Genomic DNA, 10,008 nt, shown 5'->3' on the forward strand with positions numbered 1-10,008 from the left:
TACAGGATACTGGTCCCCATATAACGCTCCATACAGGATACTGTCCCCCATATAACACTCCATACAGAATATTGGCCCCCATGTAACGCTCCATGCTGGCTGTTCCCCCCTTATAATGCCCCATGCAGGATGACACCCCCCTTTTAATGCCCTATGCAGGATGTCACCTCTACCCCCCATAAAATGTCCCATGCAGGATGTCACCTCCCCCCCCATATAATGCCCCTTGCAGGATGTCACTTCCCCCCTTTTCAATGCCCCATGCAGTATGTCAGACCACCCCCTCCCTTATAATGCCCCATGCAGGAGGTCACCCCCCCTTATAATGCCCCATGCAGTATGTCACACACACACCCTCCTTATAATGCCCCATGCAGGATGTCAATTCCCCCCTCCCCCTCTTATAATGCCCCATGCAGGATGTCACTTCCCCCTTCCCCTCTTATAATGCCCCATGCAGTATGTCACTTCCCCCCTTCCCCTCTTATAATGCCCCATGCAGGATGTCACGCCCACTCTCCCCCCACCATATAATGCCCCATGCGGTATGTCACCCCCCCATATAATGCCCCATGCAGTATGTCACACACACCCCATATAATGCCCCATGCGGTATGTCACCCCCCCCATATAATGCCCCATGCAGGACGTCACACCCACTCTCCCCCTACCATATAATGCCCCATGCGGTATGTCACCCCCCCATATAATGCCCCATGCAGTATGTCAGACACACCCCATATAATGCCCCATGCAGGATGTCACGCCCACTCTCCCCCCACCATATAATGCCCCATGCTCCCATACATAAAAAAAAAAAAAATCAAATACTCACCTCACTTCTCACCTGATGCTGATCCGGACTCCAGCATCGCCCGAGTCTTCCCGCTGTGACAGCTCAGGAGAGATCGCGCGCGGTGTAAACATATCACCGCGCCCTCTGACCCGAGACGTCACAGTCAGAGGACGCGGAAGACGCTGTGGAGGCACGGGGAGGGGTAAGTATTGTGCTGGCACCGTCACATGACCGGAGATATCCCTGCGCTCAGCATGGGGCCGGGGGCTCATGCTGAGCACAGGGACATCTCCGGTCATGTGACGGCGGGGGGTCCTGCGGGGGGGCCCCATGAGGAGACGCACAAGACGGGGGCTCTGAGGGGGCCCCGACAGCCCGGGCCCCATGCTGGAGTCAGGGCAGTCATGCCCTGATGGCGGCCCTGCTGAAGGCTGGAGGGGCCCCCTCTCCCTCGGGGCCCCCGTTCAATGAACCGGCTGCACGGGCGGTAGGTCCGCCCCTGTATTTTCCCTCCATCAGTTGAAAACATTTCCTTCTGAAAAGGTTGGTATGCTAAGTCCACCACAATAACTCCTGTAAGTCAGGGGAGCAATATTCTATTTCTTGTGAAAACTTGGAGAATCTTAGACAGAAAGAATTTCCTGCTGAAGAGCCTGAAAATATGAAAGCAGTTAACCGTCCCAGAACTTTGATGACAAATTGTATTGGGAGAGATGGAGAATAAATAACATGGCCAACTGAATTTAGAAATCTTTTCTTCAGGAAGAGACTTTATAGAGTCATCCATGAAACCATGGAACAATTTCTTGAAGTACCTGCCATACTGGCAACATAGTTCCCTAGAGGGCAAAGAAGGTGCAGAACCGCGGGTTGAGAAAAGAACTCTTGCTAACTGGACCTAATACTGAGCTGGGCTGTGGCGAAGTAGAGAGGAACGGCGAAGATAGAGGACAATAGAGAAAATAGGAAGGAATTGAAACTATGGGTGGAAATTGCTACAAATTGTGAATTAAACGTTCATCAAGCTATGTACCTGCTATCTACTGTATATAATGCCCAACAAGTTGCCGTAAAGTAAAACGTTTATTTTTGACTGGTGGTCTCCCTCATTAAACTGTCAAACACCAGGTCCTGGCCAACCCAAGTCATCGGTTACATGTGGCCTACAAGAGCATAGCGTCCCCATAGCACAAGACCACACACCCAGCCAGGACCCCTACCTTCATATAATGTGCCTGAGCATAAGAGTACGGGTACCTCGGCAAACGGCTATCGCCCTGCGCCATGTTGCAGTAATATAGCGAGGGACACTGAACGCTCAAGTGAAAGGGAGTTGACCTGCAATACACGAGAATGGCCATTACGCAGCATACAGAGCTGTGGTGGAGGTGCCAGATGTCGGACCCCCCCAACAATCTCATATTATTATCCCCTACTTAAACATTTCCGGCATAACCAATTGATCTGCTTCAGATGAAAATTTTCCTTTAGGATTTGTTTTTTATCTAAATTACCGTATATATTATTAAATCTGTCATTTTTATCAAAACCTCATTAATTCACCTGATCATTCAGTAGCTTATGAATATTACCATGATTCTGATATTCGCATTAATGTACATTACTGTCATTCCGTTGCCAAGAGCTTGATAATATTTCTATTAACGTTGTCTAAACTTTGCGTCTTACCTATTCCCAGTGTTCACATCTATGGTATATCATCCTCTCCCGCCTCCTCATACCTCGCGCTTGCTCAGTGCCTCGGGCAGCCTAACATGTGTTTACTTTGCTTCCTGAGAAACACTCTGCCTGCACTGCCCTGATGGCTGCAAATGGCCTCCACCTCCTTATACTCACAGTAATAAATGGAAAATGCAATTCTCTGCAAGGACAGCCGCCTTATAGTCAGTAACACCTGAGCTTATAGTAGCTCAGCATCACTCACAGCCGCCTGTATGAGATCAGGTTCACATAGGGACACGCTGAGAAATGCATCAGCTATTATGCAGTGCGTTCCTTACATAAAAAGCCAACAACTTACTTTATTTCCTACTGATCGAGCAGAACTGCTTGTAAAAGAACGGTGCAGAGTTTTTTTTTCTATATTCCATAAATTAACATCACGAAAAACCATGATGGATTGGGGGCTGCTTTGATATAAAAGGGCTCAAAACTGCACAAATGCTTAATGTACACAGGAATCCATCCATCTTCTCTAGACCCATGTACCCCATAATCATGCAGGGGATAAACTGCTATAGGAAATTATATTTTATTGAAAAAAATATTAATAGTAGGATAGAAAACAAAAACTGCTTTTATTACTGCCAAGCTTTCTTTTTCTTTCTTTCCTCATGTGTGTGCTAATTTTAATTTGATCTTAAAGGGAATCTGTCAGCAGGTTTTTGCTACCTCACGTGATAGCAGCATAATGTAGGGAAAGAGACCCTGATTACAGCAATGTATCACTTACTTTATTGGGTGCAGCAGCTGTGACACAATCAGAGTTTTTAGATGTAGCATGTAGCAGAGCTCAGAAAGTTGCCCATGCCCACACCAAGCTCTGTATGTATAAAGTCAATTGACAGTGAGCTGCTTATCAGAGGAGGGGGCGTGGTCAGACCAGGGCTCACAGGAGCTGTAGTCCAGGCAGTGATAATCTCCTGGTGATAAAACATTCATTGTATGGAAACAACAGCACACAGCCTAATAAGTGACACATACCTGAAATCTGTGTCTCAGCTCCTACCCAATGCTGTCCTCAAATTACATGGCAAAAACCTGCTGGCAGATTTCCTTTAATCTGAAAACCTAAATAACGTGAGGCAAACTTTTTTTACATTTTATTCTTTATTTTATTTGCTCTTTGAATGTTATTGCATACAAGCTATTGAACCAGTTCTACGCCCGGGTGGCGAGCATTTTTATTGGTATGCTGGTATGTGCTGCCCCCCTCCTGGTATTTGTGCCTCCCCCATCCTGTCCCTACCATCCTATCCTGGTATGCATGGCACCCCTCATCCCTCTCCTGGTATGCATGGCACCCCTCATCCCTATCCTGGTATGCATGGCACCCCTCATCCCTATCCTCGTATGCATGGCACCCCTCACCCCCAATCCTGGTATGCATGGCACCCCTCACCCCCAATCCTGGTATGCATGGCACCCCTCATCGCTATCCTGGTATGCATGGCACCCCTGACCCCCAATCCTGGTATGCATAGCACCCCTCACCCCTAATCCTGGAATGCATAGTACCCCTCACCCCCAATCCTGGTATGCATGGCACCCCTCACCCGCAATGCTGGTATGCATGGCACCCCTCACCCCCAATCCTGGAAGGCATGGCACCCCTCATCCCCAATCCTGGTAGGCATGGCACCCCTCACCCCTAATCCTAGTATGCGTTGGACCCCTCATCCCCAATCCTGGTATGCATGGCCCCCTCATCCCCAATCCTGGTATACATGGTACCCCTCATCCCTATCCTGGTATGTATGGTACCCCTCATCCCTATCCTGGTATGTATGGTACCCCTCATCCTGGTATGCATGGCACACCTCATCCTAATTCTGGTATGTATGGCCTCCTCATCCCAGAAACCTGGTATGCATGGCACCCAATCCCTCATCCTGGTATTCATGGTACTCCTCATTCCTATATTGGTATGTATGGTACCACTCATCCTGGTATGCATGGCACCCCTCATCCCTATTCTGGTATGTATGGTACCCCTCATCCTGGTATGCATGGCACCCCTCATCCCCAATCCTGGTATGCATGGTACCCCTCACTCCCAATGCTGGTATGCATGGCACCCCTCACCCCCAATCCTGGAATGCATGGCACCCCTCAACCACAATCCTGGAAGGCATGGCACCCCTCATCCCCAATCCTGGTATGCATGGCACCCCTCACCCCCAATCCTGGTATGCGTGGCACCCCTCATCCCCAATCCTGGTATGCATGGCACCCTTCATCCCCAATCCTGGTATACATGGTACCCCTCACCCCTATCCTGGTATACATGATACCCCTCATCCCTATCCTGGTATGTATGGTACCCCTCATCCTGGTATGCATGGTACCCCTTATCCTAATTCTGGTATGTATGGCCTCCTCATCCCAGAAACCTGGTATGCATGGCACCCAATCACTCATCCTAGTATGCATGGTACCCCTCATCCTTATCCTGGTATGCATGGTCCCCAATCCTGGTATGTGTGGCCCCCTCATCCCTTTCACGCTGTACACACATACAAAAAAATAAACAGTTATACTCACCTTTCTTCTCTGTGCTCCAGCGCTGCTTTGTCCTGTTCTGCCGGAGGCTGGGGGAGGAGTGCGGCACCGGAGCACCGCGCTGACCGGCGCCATTTTGCTGAAGACACACTGCAAATCTGTCGTCATTAAAACGTCGCTATGCGCATGCGCCAATCCGACGCCTCACTCCTGCCCCGGTTTCCGGTGAAGAGAGGCGCCGCAGCAACGCTCCTCCCGGTCAGGTAAGTATGTCAGTATGGTGCCGGAGATCGCGGTATGCGTTCAGTGTTTACGCACACCGTGATCTCCGGCGCCATACACTCCTCTTACCTGTAATGGCTGGATGCGGTCTTCTGTCTGGAGCCAGACTGCGCGTCGCGCATGCGCAGTCTATAAAGGCTTCAGACAGAGACACGCATCCCCAGTTATATTATAGATTAGGATATTCTGAAAATGTTACCATTGGGGTGAGGGGTAGAAGGTAGTCTAACATCTAGGACCTTATCCAGTCAAATGAATAAGACTGTGCTGCTGTCCTTGCATAGCAACCTATGGAAAGTGCTGCTAGGCAGAGAGAAAACTATGAGTTCAATTTAATGACTGGTGGGAGTCCTGACACCTGGACACCCCTCTCCAACAATTAGAAAGCCATAGGATATCCTAGAGATCACCACTAAAAATTGGTGTATGTCCACCAAAGTTCAGTCATTAAAGTATTGTATAGAGCACATATGTCAAACTCTGGCCTGCGGGCGAAATCTGGCCCACAGGGTGAGTATATTTGGTCCGCAACGCCTGGGCAGGCCCCCGCCACACTTCCAACTGTATCAGCATCCTGGCATTTATTTATTTTTTATGTGGGGCCCATTATGCTGTATGGAGGACTATGTGGGGCCCATTATACTGTATGGAGGGCTATGTGGGGCCCATTATACTGTATGGAGGACTATGTGGGGCCATTATTCTGTATGGAGAACTATGTGGGGCCCATTATTCTGTATGGAGGACTATATAGGGCCCATTATTCTGTATGAAGGACTATGTGGGCCCATTATTCTGTATGGAGGACAATGCAGTACCCTGTTATACTGTATGGAGCACTATGTGGGGCCATTACACTGTATGGAGGACTATGTGTGGCCCATTATACTGTATGGAGGACTATGTGGGGCCCATTATTCTGTATGGAGGACTATGTGGGGCCCATTATTCTGTATGGAGGATTATGTGGGGCCCATTATACTGTATGGAGGACTATGTGTGGCCCATTATACTGTATGGAGGACTATGTGGGGCCCATTATTCTGTATGGGGGACTATGTGGGGCCATTATTCTGTATGGAGGACTATGTGGGGCCATTATACTGTATGGAGGACTATGTGGGGCCCATTATACTGTATGGAGCACTATGTGGGGCGATTATACTGTATGGAGGACTATGTGGGGCCCATTATTCTGTATGGAGGACTGTGTGGGGCCCATTATTCTGTATGGAGGACTATGTGGGGCCCATTATTCTGTATGGAGGACTATGTGGGGCCCATTATTCTGTATGGAGCACTATGTGGGGCGTTTATACTGTATGGAGGACTATGTGGGCCCATTATTCTGTATGGAGGACTATGTGGGGCCCATTATTCTGTATGGAGGACTATGTGGGGCCATTATACTGTATGGAGCACTTTGTGGGGCCCATTATTCTGTGTGGAGGACTATGTGGGGTGATTATACTGTATGAAGGACTATGTGGGGCCATTTATTCTGTATGGAGGACTATGTGGGGCCCGTTATTCTGTATGGAGGACTATGTGGGGCCCATTATACTGTATGGAGCGCTATGTGGGACTATTATACTGTATGGATGACTATGTGGGGCCCATTATTCTGTATGGAGGACTATGTGGGGCCCATTATTCTGTATGGAAGACTATATGGGGCCCATTATTCTGTATGGAGGACTATGTGGGGCCATTATTCTGTATGGTGGACTATGTGGGGCCCATTATACTGTAGGAGGACTATGTAGGGCCCATTATTCTGTATGGAGAACTATGTGGGGCCCATTATACTGTATGGAGAACTATGTGGGGCCCATTATACTGTATGGAGGACTATGTGGGGCCCATTATACTGTATGGAACACTATGTGGGGAACATTATACTGTATGGAGGACTATGTGGGGTCCATTATAATGTGTGGAGGGCTGTGTGGGGATTACAGTTGGGAAATCATATTGTGATGGGGTCACCATACTTTGCCGGGATGGTTGATGGGGGAGGGGGGACAATAGGGTAATTTTACCTTGCGTGTGGATGAATTCACTATGGGGGTAGCTTATTGTGTTTGGGGGCACTTTTGTTGGCATCATACTTTATTATCTGTGTTATTCAAGGTTTTTAGTCCTTTGTTATTACAAATTTAAATTAGTCTGTTTGGCCATATGCTTTTCACTGCTCTTACATAACATACTATTTCAATAATTTATTCTAAGATCTATTAATTAAAATGTACTTTGTTGATGAGACAACCCCTTTAAGTTTATTTCCATATGAAAAGGTTCATCGTTATATTTGATGATAAGGAAAAACGTCCTCAATTGTAGACATTTTTTTTAATAAATAACAAGGCTGGCCCGCGATTTTGTCCAAGCTTTTCATTTTGGCCTCTGTGTATTTCAGTTTGACATCCCTGGCATAAAGAATTAAGCTAGTGCAGACGACCATAAAAATCAGATGAGTGCTATCTGTTGTATTGATGGATAGAATTTGTCCGCATGTTATTCTATGGGGCCGTGCACATGTCGGTCCAAGGAAAAAAATTGCAGCATGCCCAAGTTGCATGTCTATGGGTCCGTGGAAAAAATCGGACCGCACTCGGACTGACGGAATGGAGAAGATGGAGATTTTTTTTCTCCTTATCCGAGAAAATTGGATCACACTCTGATCATGCTCTGATCAAACTCTGATCAGAGTGTGATTTGTATAATCGGATCGAGTTTCTTGGAGGTTGGTTGACCCTAGTCTTAAAGTGTATGTACACTTTACCACCTTTTTCTATATGTTAAGTGCTGAAACACCATGCAGATCGGTGGGGGTCTGGGGCCCGAAAACCCCACCAATCACTCAGTTGTTCATTAGCATTTTGCTCAGCATGCACAGCTCAGGAGGCCATACACCACTATGTGCTAACGCTCATTGGAGCTGAGCTCTTCTGCCTCCTGAGCGCAGCACTTCTGCATGCCGTACAAACTCTAATGAACAGTATATTGAAGAATACCAGTGGTGGTCTCAGGTCCCTGACCCCCTCCGCTCCAGAGACCTTTTCAATGCTCACCACATGTAGAAAAACTTGGAAAAGTGTAGGTAGGTCCATTTAATTCTCTATACTGTTCTTTAATAACTGATTTTTGGTGGACGTGCACTAATTTTTAGGTCTGAGAACTAACTGTTGTTACGTGATCAACATTAGAAGCTACAATACTGAGTAATTTATGATTTGTGAATGTGAGCCAGTCTTCTCTGCTGTCTAGTTTAACCAAGTCTACAATTATCAGAGCACTTTAATTAGATAGCCAGGCACTCAGAAGCACAGAAGTACACTGTAATAATACTCCTGCGTCAGAGTGTTAAAACATTACCTGATTTTACAACATCTAAATAAATTAATGGCATGAGATTGCTTCGCATTTCCACCGAATGTGCAATTAGAAACAGGCTTGGTCTTATTTTAATGAATCACAAAGCTATAAAGTCATTGATTTATTAAAGAGCATAAGTAACATTATTGAGTAGAATAAGCAGAGCTGTACTATGTTGTATACAGTATTGTACTTTGTTTCTATAGGAGAAACAGTCAACAGATGTGAAATCTGAGATGGGCAAAAGATTATAGAACTTAGAAGCCAGTTAATAGGAATCTGTCAGGTGATTCATGCTGCCCGAATCTCGGATAGGCTTTCTCATTGCAAGCAATGCTATTGTGTTTCAGAAAAAAACATAGAGGCTGATTTATTAAAGCTTTTACGCCAGTTTTCTGGTGTAGAAACTTTGAAAAAGCACAATGGGGAGTTGCACCAAATTTTTGCAGCTTTTGGTGCCTTCATGCCACTTTGAATCAGCTCTGCCGAAATGGGCAGAGCTTGGAAGGAGCCAAAATGGGAATGGGGGCATGGCGACACCCGATTGTCAAGTTCATAAAAAATTACAGTGTTTTGTATGCCAGAAATGCTACTCCAGTCTCTGACGCACTGAATTCATTAAGTGTCGTGCACCTCTTAATGAATTCAGCACCTTCTACTCCAGCAAGAATGGTGTAGCACGAGCGTGCACTACGCTAGTCTTGATGAACCAACCCCATAGTCTAAAACCAGCCATACCCACTAGATGACTGTTGGCCAAACAAAGCCTTTGCCTGCCTTTCAGCTGACAATCATCTCAGCTTACTCTCCCGTACAACGAAGCGCTCGTTCTGCCGAGCACTCATGTGAGAAAGTCACCGACTGTCACATTGGCAGTCAGCTTATCTCTGAGAAAACAATGTGATTGGTAGTCCGAAATGTCATGCAATGCCTTGACTATAGGCGCTAACTAGGTCCCTAGAACTAGAGGCGCCCTAGTCTATCCCTCTCCCCCGGATTACTCCTAAAGATGGAGACGCTGGATTTTTGTGCCTTGCTTTGCTCCTTAATCAACCCTTATCTGTCCTCTCCCCCACCCAGGGAGGTGGGAAGCCAAAGTGTATAAGAACCAACTAGACCCCGTGATCATCTGGCCCCTCTCTATCGAGGTAGCCCCGTGACATGAAATCAGACATGCGTGATTGACATTTCTTCTAACCAACAGGGGCTTGCGCCTTCATGTACATTAGACCATTGGCCGAACTTGTCGATATTGGCTGTTTTGGCCAACATTAGTCTAATGTGCCACTCACTGGGCTGCTTGGTGCAGT

Source organism: Phyllobates terribilis, unplaced genomic scaffold, assembly GCF_046119375.1.
Source record: "Phyllobates terribilis strain yellow unplaced genomic scaffold, ASM4611937v1 Scaffold_9__5_contigs__length_417890890, whole genome shotgun sequence".
Classification (NCBI taxonomy): domain Eukaryota; kingdom Metazoa; phylum Chordata; class Amphibia; order Anura; family Dendrobatidae; genus Phyllobates; species Phyllobates terribilis.